Below are 12,966 nucleotides of genomic sequence, written 5' to 3'. Positions count from 1 at the left end.
CAGATTCTGAAAGACTCCAGGAGTCCCTTCCGGGTACCTCAATCAGGGAATGAGAGTGGGAAGGAAGGGGTTTTCCCCGCTGGAGGTTGGGCTCAGGCGACCCTCTCTCCACGCCCCTGAACCTTTTCCTCCTTGGGACTTTTGCTGAGGCTGAAGTTCCTTCCAAGGGTGCCCCAAAGGATTGAGTTCCTGGGACTGACCCTGAAACACCCATGAGACTGGGAGTTTGATACCAGCAGCCGGCTCAAGGTTGACTCAGCCTTCCATCCTTCCGAGGTGGGTAAAATGAGTACCGAGCTTGCTGGGGGGTAAACGGTCATGACTGGGGAAGGCACTGGCAAACCACCCTGTATTGAGTCTGCCAAGAAAACGCTGGAGGGCGTCACCCCAAGGGTCAGACATGACCCGGTGCTTGCACAGGGGATACCTTTACCTTTACCTTTACATGAATTGTAAATGTCTTAGCCTCCAAAGTAAATGTGAAGTTCTGCATTTAGGTAGGAAAAGCTGTCTACACCAATATAGGATGGGGGAGGTGATGGTACCGCTTTACTCTGCTCTGGTTCAGCCTCACGTGGAGGCAACAAAGATGGCGAAGGGTTTGGAGACCAAGACATATGAGGAAAGGTTGGGGGAGCTTGGTCTGTTTAGCCTCGAGAGGAGACGAATGAGAGGGGATCTGATAACCTATTTAAAAGGCTGCCATATAAAGCAGTGGTCCCCAACCTTTCTGAGGCTGGGGACCGGCAGGGCATCGGGCCGCGCTTGCGTGGACCACTGCCGCACATTGGGCCGCGCCCGTGGCCCACGCCCCACACAGGGCACGCCCGGACATTGGGCCGCGCCCACACAGGCCGCACATGCGTGAATGCGCCATGCGCGGCCCGGCCCTGATTCCATCCCCCCGCCCTCCCACAGTAAGAAGCTTCCCAGGCCGCAAGCTTGCGGCCTGGGAAGTTTTTTACTGCGGGGGGGGGCGGGGAGAGGGAGCCGCGGCCCGGCGCCATGGCCTTCGCAGCCCGGCAGCGGGCCACGGCCCGCAGGTTGGGGACCACTGATATAAAGGACTAGGGGCAAAGCCCGTTGTCTCCAAGAATACAACAGGCGCTAGAGCTTGGCAGTGGGAAGAGGAAGGGGGGAGGAGTTGTCCAGTCTGTAAGGGCATGGGGTTGTCATGTGTGTTGTGTGGGAGGTTGTGGTGGCATGGTGGCAAATGAGGCCATGGGTGTGGAGATATGGGTGTCAAGAACTTGTGGTTTGAGCTGTTCATTGAGTGTGGGAGAGGACTGACCTTTGGGAATTGTGGCATAGTGGTTACAGATGAGCTTTCCAGAGGCATGTCCTCAGATATGTGGAGGGAAAATCAGACTGGAGACTCTTCTTAGGGAAAGATTACATGGCAACCAATTCCTCCCAGTTCTGCGTCATTTCCCTTCTTGCGTGAATTATGCCCCTCTGCCCTAATACATATGGGGTAGTCATAGTACACAGGTGTCCATCCTGTTCCTTCTGTCTCCCATGTTTTCACTGTTGGTAAAATGTTATGTGCCCACATGCTTCTTTCATGGTTGCTCCTTAGAAGAACGGATTTTTGTACCCTATTGCTTACTACCCAAAGGAGTCTCAAAGCGGTTTACAAACACCTTTTCCATTCGTCTCTCCACAATAAACCTGTGAGGTATGTGAGGTCTTGAGAGATCTGATTTAAACCCATTACTGCATGTCCTTTCCTCTGCAGCCAATGGGAACAGCATCCTGCCCTCCTCCAAATGACAACCTTTCAAATACTTAAAGAGGGCTATCATGTCCCCTCTTAACCTCCTTTTCTCCAAGCTGAACATTCCCAAGTCCCTCAACCTATCTTCATAGGACTTGGTCCCTTGGCCCCAGATCATCTTCATCGCTCTCCTCTATACCCTTTCAATTTTACCTACATCCTTCTTGAAGTGAAGCCTCCTGAACTGCACACAGCACTCCAGGTGTGGTCTGACCAGTGCCGTATACAATGGGACTATGACATCTTGTGATTTTGATGTGATGCCCCTGTTGATACAGCCCAAAATGGCATTCACCTTTTTTACCGCTGCATCACACTGCCTGCTCATGTTTAGTTTACAATCCACAAGTACCCCAAGGTCTCGTTCACACACAGTGTTATCTAGAAGCGTATCCCCCTTCCAGTAGGCATGCTTTTCATTTTTCTGACCCAGATGCAGAACTTTACACTTATCTTTATTAAATTGCACCTTGTTAATTAATGCAAAAGAAATTCCGTCTAAACATCTGGAAGAAGTTCCTGACAGTTAGAGTGGTTTCTCAGTGGAACAAGCTTCCTCGGAAGGTAGTGGGTTCTCCATCTTTGGAAATTTTTAAACAGAGGCTGGATAGCCATCTGGTAGAGAGGGTGATTCTGTGAATGTTTGAGTGGGTGGCAGGCGACAGTGGATGAGCAAGAGGGTTGTGAGTGTCCTGCATAGTGCAGGGGGTTGGACTAGATGACCCAGGAGGTCCCTTCCTACTCTAGGATTCTAAATTCCATCTAAACCTTCAAAAGACGTTCGTGACAGAATGGTTTCTCAGTGGAACAGGCTTCCTCGGGAGGTGGTGGGTTCTCCATCTTTGGAAATTTTTAAACAGAGGCTGGATAGCCATCTGACGGAGAGGCTGATTCTGTGAAGGTTTGAGGGGGTAGCAGGTGGCAGTGGAGGAGCAAGAGGGTTGAGAGTGTCCTGCATAGTGCAGGGGGTTGGACTAGATGACCCAGGAGGTCCCTTCCAACTCTCTCATTCTACAATTCTACAATTATGTGATTCGTAATTTCCTAGCTGGACTCACCATTCGTCTGAAATCTCCACATCGCTGCAGAATACTGCTGCAAATGCCCCCACCAGTTTTGGGAGGCAGGATGTCCCTCCAGACGGATTGTGATGCGAGGCTGGTTCGGGCCATCCCCATGGCAACCCTGCAGCCCGTGAGGCAGAGGCAGGAAGGAGCCTTGGAGAGGCCTGTGCTGAGGACAGGAGAGGTCCTCAGGGCAGGCAGAAGGAGTGGCCAACCAGGAGCTGTTGGCCTGAGACAGAGGTGGGGGGGAGAGTAAGAGTTAGGATTTGCGGCTGTATCAAATGGAGTATCGTGTCCAGATCACGGGAGGTGATGGTACCACTTTACTCTGCTTTTGTTCGGCTTCACTTGGCTCAGTTTTGGGCCCCCCAGTTGAAGAGAGATGTAGACAAACTGGAACGTGTCCAGAGGAGGGGAACAAAGATGGTGAGGGGTTTGGAGACCAAGACGTATGAGGAAAGGTTGGGGGAACTTTGGTCTGTTTGGCCTAGAGAGGAGATGACTGAGAGGGGATTTGATAGCCATCTTCAAATATTTAAAAGGATGGCATATAGAGGATGGAGCAAAGTTGTTTTCTCTTGTAGGATGGACCAGAAGCAATGGGATGAAATTATGGTTTTCATGAGTGTTTAGGCCTCACCTAATTCAGGGTTGGAAGCATTTTTCAGTTCTGAGATTGGTTTTGTGATCTCTTCCATCATTGGCTGCTCCCTCAAATTTATCTAGAGGAATTCTCATTGGGGTCCAAGAGGAAGAAATCTTATTATACATTGATGCTTCCTTTTTAGGGTGGGGAGTACAGTTTGCACCTTTCATCCAGTGGCCATTGGTCCAAGTATGAAACTAGACATTAACATTCTAGACCAGCAGTCCGCAACCCCCGGTCTGGAGACCGGGACCGGTCTGTGGATCAATCTGTACCGGGCCGCGGCTCCTCCTCATCCTCCTCCCTGGCTGCTGCTTCGGGGGTTGCCCTGCCACTCTGCCGCCGGCTCACCTTTGGTGCTCTCCAGCGGCCGCTATGGCTGGGGCTCCCCCATGCCCTGGCACTGCACAGCTGCTGCTGGCAGCACCCCCAGTGGGCGGCGGGAAGTCAGAGGCGCCGGTGGGAAAGCAAGCGGAGCAGGGGCTCAGGCAGCAGCGGGAACATCCCTTGGCAAAACATTACCCCCCCCCCCCCCCACGGGCCTCAGTAAAATTGTCAAGCGTTGGCCGGTCCCCGGTGATAAAAAGATTGGGGAACACTGCTGTAAGGTCATTGAATCTGTTAAACATCTTTGCCATGCTGTATGAATTTACTGCTCACCTTCTAGCCATATGTACAGCCTGGTAATTCCCATATCATTTTATCCGAGGAAGTGTGTGTGTGCACTTGAATAAAGTGTTGCCAGTCTTAAAGGTGTCACTAGACTCGAACTGTCTTCTGCTGATCCAGACCAACACAGTTTTCACCTGAATCATATTTTCAGCAAGTATTGAATATTAAAAAAAAATTATATAACCTCACAGGTGACAAATACCAACAATTTTATAAAAGTTCTCCTCAAGATTGCATTGAATTTGAGACATTTTGTCTACATGTTTTCCCCTTGTTCCTTTTGTATATCATGTCTAACATTTTTCAACTGTTTATCATGCATTCTTATAGTTTCTTCTCCCATCTCAAATTTCAATAACATCTTACCCATAATATCGTCATCATTTGTACGTAGTTCTACTTCAAAAGCAGTCTTATGTTGAACAAAACCATGATTTTTTATCCACTTTCAATATTTTTGATAATTGTGAATAAAAAAATGACAGGTGTACGCTTCTGCTATCACCTTCATTGGCTTTTATTTCACAATCTTCTTGAGAGAAATCTAGGCCGTTTCTGCAGGGAGGGGTAGAATGTGAGTGGCTTCCTGCTGACAAACCTGGAATGGGAAATCTCCTGTTTGCAGCCCTCCTCATGGGGAGACCCCTTCCACATTTCCCCTCTGCCCCATCAAGTCTTTTTGCCTCCTCCTGAGGCTTCAAGGGAAAGCAACACAAACTTCTCTCTCTGCTCACAGCAAGCCATCAGTCGCAACACAGCAGTTCTCTCATGGACTGAAACTTTCTCCCCCCTCCCAGCCCTGGAATTATTGTTTTGTAAAGGCACTTCCATGTTGCTTTGTGGCAATGCCACAACACAGATGCATTTTTAAATAGGAGTCAACACTGCCACGTTGCTGTGAAGAAATGCCAGAATGATACAGCATCCCTCCCATCCTTTTTGGAATTCGTGTTCTTTTTCACTTTATTCCTTTTTTTAATATATATTTTTATTTTCATAAAGATAAAAATATAAAAACAACACATAATATAAGTTGTTAATACAAAGAAAGATAGATTATGCTCTTCATTTGTTACACTTATGTCCCCTTTTCGTGTTTCCTTTTAGTTTAAATAATTCAGATAAGAGCCCCATTGCTCTTCTGTTTTTCCATTGACTATCAGTGTCAGTTTGGCCATCTTTGCAAAGTCCGCTACTTTGTTCAACCAGTCTTCTATCGAAGGTAGTTCTTGCATTTTCCCTTTCTTGGCCAGAACTAGTCTTGCTGCCGTTGTCACATAGAAGAATAGACTTTGAGTTTGGGCTTTCACTTTATTTCTGTCTGGGTGGATTTCTGAGACCCTGAACATTATATTTAAAGCCCAAAAAGATATTTCCTGCTAATGGTTGGATAAAAACAAGGTGTTCAGACTCCTGTATGATCGCGAGAAGGCAACCAGATCACATGCCCCCCCCTCCTTCCCAGCTCATTTCCCACCTCCAGAAAATGCAAATGGGGCTGTTTTTGCCTGCAGCAGTGATTAGAAGGCTGGACAGGTAATTGAAGCCCAAAAAGACATTTTGTGCTAATGGTTGGCTTTAAAACAAGGTGCTCAGACCCTGTATGATTGGGAGAAGGCAGCCAGATCACACACCCCTTTCCCAGCCTATTTCCCACCTCCAGAAAACGGGTTGTGCTTTGCTTGCCTGATCCCAAAAAGACCGTGGACATGTTAAAAAATTTAAAAAGATTTTATTTCACCTTTGACAATGTAGGTTTGTGGTTATGCAGTGACATGGACTGCGCCATTTAATTTTTTTTTTTACTAAAAGCAGGAAATGGAGAGGGGAGGGTGGATGTGAGAGCAGGATAAATCTGCTGAACTAATGCACATTTCCCCCTCCATACAGTCTTATCACTGGTTGCCCACCAATGGTTTGCATGATTTAGGGTGGCAAGTCCAGTTTTCTGGATTCCTGAAATCACAAGTTAAAAATGGCTGAATTTCGACAGCCTCAGGATGTTGGCGACATCATGGGGGGGGGGGGGGCTCTATACATGCCAAGGCTGTCCAGGAACATTTTCTTCATGCAGAAGTGGCCCTATTATTTCCAATATTTCAACCAGACCATTAAGGAGCATTTTTCACCAAAATAAGTGTTTTTTTATATAACTTCATACAACCCCACTTGTTGACATAATCTGAATTTATACTTGTATACTTAAAATGGCATGTCTAATAAAATTATTTTACCTTGCATTTGTCATACCACAAATTACCATGCCTTTCATACCTCAGATCATGTCCTTCTAGTTCCAACAACCTTCTGTTCCTTAATATGACCTATCCTTTCATTCTGTCAGGTTTCTTCATCGCCAAGAAAACACAGTCTTTGACTGGATGCAAAAGACAGATTTTATTCTAAATCAAGAAAGAGAATACAAACATAAACATTGTCAGCACTGAAATTTCAGTGCAGTTACACAGTATATTGCCCAACTCCCCTAATGGGATCAAATTAACGTGTGAAGCTTCAAAGGAAAAACAATCTGGGTGGCTGAGAATTCTCCGTGAAACCGAAGGACTGAACCCCAATGAGATTTTAGGAGGAGGTAGATGAGCACCTGCCAGGAGGGTGTGATTTTTAAATCCCCAAGAAGATGGGAGGCTGGACCGGATGGCTCTTGGTGATGTCTTCTGGCTCTGTGTGATTCTGATTCCGCCTTCAAGCCATGAACCAGCCAGAATTGGTGCCAGACTATAATTTGTGAGTTAGTTTGTGCCCATCCCTAATAGTAATGATCAAGCAGGGCTTTTGCAACAGACCGTTCCTTCCGAACTGATAGTGCCCATCTTTTTAGTGATCATTTTTCTAATACAGATGATCCCATATCCAATTGCTGTTGCTGTGGCTGCTTCCCAAATTCAGGGTTTCTTGGCTTGAATATATATGTTTGTCTGTCTGTCTGTGTCTCTTTATTTATTTATTTAGGGATTTGTTGGCTGCTGCACTTCGAGAACTGGCTCATGGTGGCTTACATATAATAGAAAATACAGCATTCTAAAATGATGAGACCCCAGTTTAAAACTCCAACCCAAAATAGCAAAAGACAGTGAGGATTTACCTAAACTTGGCAGGCCTCAAAGACGCTGTCCTGTGCTTAACTAAGGGAGGGTGCCAGAAGATGGAATATCATTTAAAACTGAAAGGAAGGGGAGGGGGAGGGGGACCCAGAGATCCACCCAACGCCCGGTGGAAGAGCTCCATCTTGCAGCCCCTGCGGGGCTCATGTGAATTAAAGGTCTGAAGGTGGGATAATGCAGGATGGGATCTCGAGTTCCTATCTGAGACCTCGTTTTTGCACTTGCAAATGATGGGCCCCGCTTAAACTATGCCTGGGGAAGAGATGTTATGCACTGCATCCCATTTACATGATGTCACCTTGAATATTTTCTTCCTGATGGTTTAATATAATCTTCTTTGCAATTTCATACAGGAGGAACTGCGGCACAGAAAATAGATCAGGCTTTTTTATTATTATTATTATCAACATATTCACCCTGGAGAAATCCTCCTCCTCCGAAGCACTAGACTGACGGAGTCTGGTGATCAGTTGTTTTAGAAATTAAGAGAGACAATGGAATATAGGTCATTAACTTTCTTTGGCCTGAGTCTTAATGCGTGAAACCTGAACCTCTGCCAAGGCTGTGAGTGACGCACGCAGGCAGCATACCCAATTCCAGCACTCCCGGTCTCCGTGGCTCAGGGACTCTCTCGGTTACAAAGGTGATACGATGGAGCTCCTTCATTATCCCTGACTGTCTTTGGGGCTGGCCGCAAGGAAAGAGATGCTATGCAGTGGGAAGAACGGTTCTGCAGTCCATTAGAGAGCATGACTGCTCTATGGCTCTTTATCATGAAGTGACTTGTGCGGCTGAATAAAACGCCGCTGATTAACAGCGCAATCCTAAACGGAGCTACACCCTTCTGCATCCATCAAAGTAAATGAGTTTAGAACGGGGTGACTCTTGTTAGGTTTGTACTGTGAGAAGCAGAATTTAGGATCACTGTGCATACACAGAATGCTCTTGGCGTGACACGGAGATCTCACATGGGTGTGCGGATTATCTTGTTGAAGCCCTCAGGCGAGCTGGGGCTACGTGGAGAATATTAGCTGGGTTTGGGCACCAGATGGCAAAGAGCATTGATGCGTGTAAGAAGGTTGGGGTTAAAGGGGAGATGTCAGAACCTTGACAATCACACAGCACAGTGAAGCTGGGGACAAAATGAAGGTTTAGGGTGGCCAGCTCCAGGTTGGGAAATAACTGGAGATTTGGGGGGGGTGGAACGTGGGAAGCGTGAGGTCTGGGTAGCGGAGGGAGCTTAGTAAGGCATTATGCCAGAGAGTCCAGCTTCCAAAACAGACATTTGCTCCAGGGGAACCACTCTCTGTTACCTGGAGATCAGGAGCAATCTCAGGTGATCTCCAGCTGCCATCGAGAAGCTGGGAACCCTACTAAAGTCCAAAAGCAAGCACCAGGTGCACAGACGCCTTCTGAATGGTGGGAAAGGCCTACACCGTAGGTTGTCCTGCCTTCCAAGAGAAGGTCTGGAATACGTACTCAATAGTCTGGAGCAGGGGTAGTCAAACTGCAGCTCTCCAGAGGTCCATGGACTACAATTCCCATGAGCCCCTGCCAGCGAATTATGGCAGGGGCTCATGGGAATTGTAGTCCATGGACATCTGGAGGGCCACAGTTTGACTACCCCTGGTCTGGAGCATGTACTGATGATGGCATTGGTCTCCTTAGACTTGAGGGTGTGTTGATGAAAGAGAGATGCCAGGAGGCAAAGAGATCAGTTCTTGGTGACATTGAGAATGGTTGGAAGTACCTGGTCATTCTCCACTCACCTGTGAATTTGTAGTGTAGTAGTTGGGCTAAAATGTGGGAAACCCAGGTTCCAGACCACATGCTGACAATAAAGACAAAAAGAGGGAGACAAGTTGACCCAATATTAATTGAATTAAGAACCAAAAGGTTAAGGAAATCAGAATCCAAGATTCAATAGTTCTACTGAACTTGAAACAAATATTACCAACAAGTTCTGAAGATGCTGGAAAAGTGGCCAAATGAGAACAAGATGCAATTCAATAAGGATAAATACAGAGTTCTACATCTGGGTTACAAAAATGAGAAGCATGCACACTGGGTGGGAGATACACTTCTGGGTACAGGGTGTATGAATGTGATCTTGGGGAACTTGTGGATTGTAAGCTAAATATGGGCAGGCAGTGTGATGGGGCGGTAAAGAAGGCGAATGCAGTCTTGGACTGTATCAGCAGAGGCATCACATTTCAAGATGTCATAGTCCCATTGTATACCACATTGGTCCGACTGGATCTGGAGTACTGTGAGCAGTTCTGGTGGCCTCACTTTAAAAAGGACGTGGACAAAATGGAGAGGGTTCAGAGGAGAGTGGTGAGAATGATCTGAGGCCTGGGGACCAAGCTCTGTGAGGAAATGCTGAGGGAATTGGGAATGCTCAGTCTGGATAAGAGGAGGCTGAGGGGACAGGAGGGCTCTTTTAAAGTATTTGAAAGGTTGTCCTTTGGAGAAAGGCAGGGAGTGGTTCCTGTTGGCAATGGAGGTGAGGTCCCCCAGTAATGGGTTTAAACTCCATGCAGGATGATACTGGCTAGATATGGCGGGAGGGGGGGAGAATTCACAGAGTAGTTCAGCCATGGAACCAAGGAGGCGATGTGCTCCCCCTCACTGGCAGTCTTCAAGCAGCGGCTGGACAGATCCTTCTCCTGGATGCTTCAGGCTGATCATGTGTTGAGCAGGGGATCAGATGAGATAGCCTGTATGGCCCCATCGAACTCTATGTTTTTATGTTTCTGTCTACAAATATATACAAAGCCATTTCTCCAGGTGAATTGATCATTTGGAGATCAATTCTAATAGTAGAAGATCTCCTGGTGCCACCTGGAGGTTGGCAAGCCTAAGCAGAAAGCATGCAGGCTTTCCCCTTCAAGGTTAGTCTGATTTAGCCTCTTCAAAAGCATTGTATTCATGGCACAACATCTAAAATAACTATTGGTTGATTAAGCATAAAATATTTAATAACACGGGAAGCAGCCCTGTGGCATTTTGTGGATTTCACATAAATTACCAACAATAGCAAAAAAAGGCCTAAATATGAATTATGTGCTCAAACATGACAGAGTATAAATAAAACCAGATTTTGTTTCCTGCATCAGAACTTTAAAACATGATAAAGGAACCCTTTATAAGGACATTTATCTCCAGGTTTTAAACAGAAGGTCAGGCCATGCCACGATTCAGGGTGGCAGTGAAGCAAGGGAAGGCCACAGGCAGTGGTGTGTTCCCACTCTGCAATCATAGTAGGAACACAAATTCTCAGCAACTCACTCCAAGTTGTGAAAACCTGTTTCCCGCACTGGGAATCCACCCCACTTTCCTGCGTGTCTGGTGGAGGAGCAAATTTCTGGTTCTGCTTGATGTTGGCACCACTCTGGGTCCATCCCAGGCATGGCCCAACCCTGGCCTTCCCTTGTTCCACAGCAAGGAACACAGATACATCCTTTTATGCCCTGGAAAGCAACGGGGCCTATGTTGGGGCAGGCCTGTGCGGCAGGGCCATCCTGGCCTGACTTTTCCCCCATCCTTGCCCAACTACAGGGTCCCAGAAGGGACAAATATTCGCCAGGCGGTTCTGCCGTGCTGCACAGCGCAGTGGAGCCACCTGAAGCATTAATTTTTTAAAGAACACTGTATAGTGTAGGAATGCAATACCACATTCTTCAAAACAAAACAAAACAGGCACATGCTGCCCTGCAGGGTGGCAGAACCTCCCTGCCCTGGCTCCTGTGCAGGAGCAAAATCCAGGGTAGACAAGGAGTGCCAGGCCAAATGCTCCCCCGTGCCAGAGCAGGAAGAGGCAGGGCAACCTGCCCCAAGATAAACACCGTGCTGTGGCCCAGCGTAATGGTGGTTGTGCAGTGAACATCCCTGTTTGCTTTCTTCTGAGCCCCTTTGATCAGAGGTCCTCAACCTGGTGCCTGCCAATACCTTCCCTACTGCCCACCAAGGCCCATTCTGTGACAGCGGTGCCATTCCTGGCTGCTGCCGGTTTTTGTGATGGGGCAGACGGGGAACTCCCCAAGTTCAGACGGGGGAATATTTCCCCTGCCAAACCTGGTCTGCCACGGATTACTGCCTCCTCATGAGGCTGCCGGGGCAAGGAGGTTCCACCGTGCTTTGAAGTGGTGGGGTGGGGAGAATTCATTGTCATGAAGGTGGGATTCCATAACGAAATGGGAGCTCTTCTGCCAGGTCTAGGGTTGAGGTTGGGGTAGTGAGGAAGATCCCCCCCCTTAGTGTGAGGCAGCAGTTAGTTATTGTGGCCCGTCTTTGCACCCCTCCAGATGTTGGCTGGGGGGTTGGGAGTTTTGAGGAATTACCGCCATGTTGTTCCATCTTTGTTATGATTTTGTTGTCCATTTTTAATGAGTTAATTAGGTGTCTCTCTACAAAGTTATTTCACTTCTTAATAAGGCTATTTTATTCTTTTAAGCGGCTTGGTGCTTCATACCACTTGCCTATTTCGTTTTTTGGATTCTGCTCCTAATCTTTTATCCAGTTTATACTGAGAAAATTCCCAGTGTTCAATTACTGTCTTTAAAATGATCAAGAGTAGTAGGCACAAGATTGTATGACTCCAGTAAGGGTGTCTTGCTAGGATAACACCATTTTAGCTGTTACTCTGTTGGCATCAGGCTCCATCAGGCTCCACCATGAATGGTAGGGTTGGACCTGGGTAATGTTGCAGCAGCTTGGTTGTAAACTGGGTCTTCAGCTCCTGGAAACCATACAAACTTGGTGAGGGACACAGCTAGAGAGGCAACGTTTGGGATGTGCTGGCAATAATAGTGGGCAAAGCTCAGGAATTGCTGGATGCCCTTCTGATTCCAAGATGCCTGTCAGGACAACACAGTCTTCACAGTTTGAGCATCCACCTTTATCTCTTGTGGGGTGATGAGGTGTCCCAGGAATTCCTCAGCATCCAGATCAAACACATCTCTCTCCTGCTTAGCATACAAACCATGTTGCCAGAGGCGTTCATTTGAGTATTCATCTGGGAGAGAAGATCAAAATGTCCTGAGAGAAAAGAAGAATGTTATTAAAGAGGTTATGATGAAGTGATCCAGCAAGTTCTGAAAAATGTCATTCATAAAAGGCCTGAATACGAATGGGGTATTATGCAGGTCAAGTGGCACGTTGGTAGGGGAATTAAACTTTTCTGCAATTATTGGCTAAAAACGCCTTCAGGGTCTCCCATTTGGGTTCCAACAGGGAGTATAACTTTCCAGGAGGCAAGGGAACATGAGGTACCAAGTTAGTGGCACAATCATAAGGCCAATTTGGGGGCAACTGATCCGTTCCTTTCTCCTTTAAGATGTCCTTCTGCATCCTTCTACATAATTTGTTGGAAGAGTGTTGGTCACCCTGATGGATTATCTCTGGCACCAGCTGGATCAGGGAAGTTCAGCTATACTTGTGATGCTAGATCTATCAACCACGTTTGACGTGGTCAGCCATGAGTTGTTAGTCCACCGCCTTGCTGGGGCTTGGATTCAGCGGACAGTCCTTCAGTGTCTGTGCTCCTTTCTCCAGAACTGGACACAGAGGGTGGCAGTGGGGGAGGAATTGTTGCATCATTTCCAACTCTCTTGTGGGGTCCCACAGGTGGTGATACTTTCCCCTACATTGTTTAACAAGGACGTGCAGTAATGGGTTTAA

The 12,966-nt window shown here is 47.2% G+C and overlaps 1 protein-coding gene across 4 annotated transcripts in view; it reads left to right on the top strand.

The window, feature by feature from the left end:
- The window catches only part of CDH12 (cadherin 12), an 873,293-nt gene that overhangs the window by 138,386 nt on the left and 721,941 nt on the right, over positions 1–12,966 (top strand). The gene's annotated exons all lie outside the window — the stretch shown is intronic.

Source organism: Paroedura picta, chromosome 9, assembly GCF_049243985.1.
Source record: "Paroedura picta isolate Pp20150507F chromosome 9, Ppicta_v3.0, whole genome shotgun sequence".
In the NCBI taxonomy this organism is placed as follows: domain Eukaryota; kingdom Metazoa; phylum Chordata; class Lepidosauria; order Squamata; family Gekkonidae; genus Paroedura; species Paroedura picta.
Note: the sequence above shows the minus strand (reverse complement) of the source record. Positions and strands in the feature narration are given on the sequence as shown.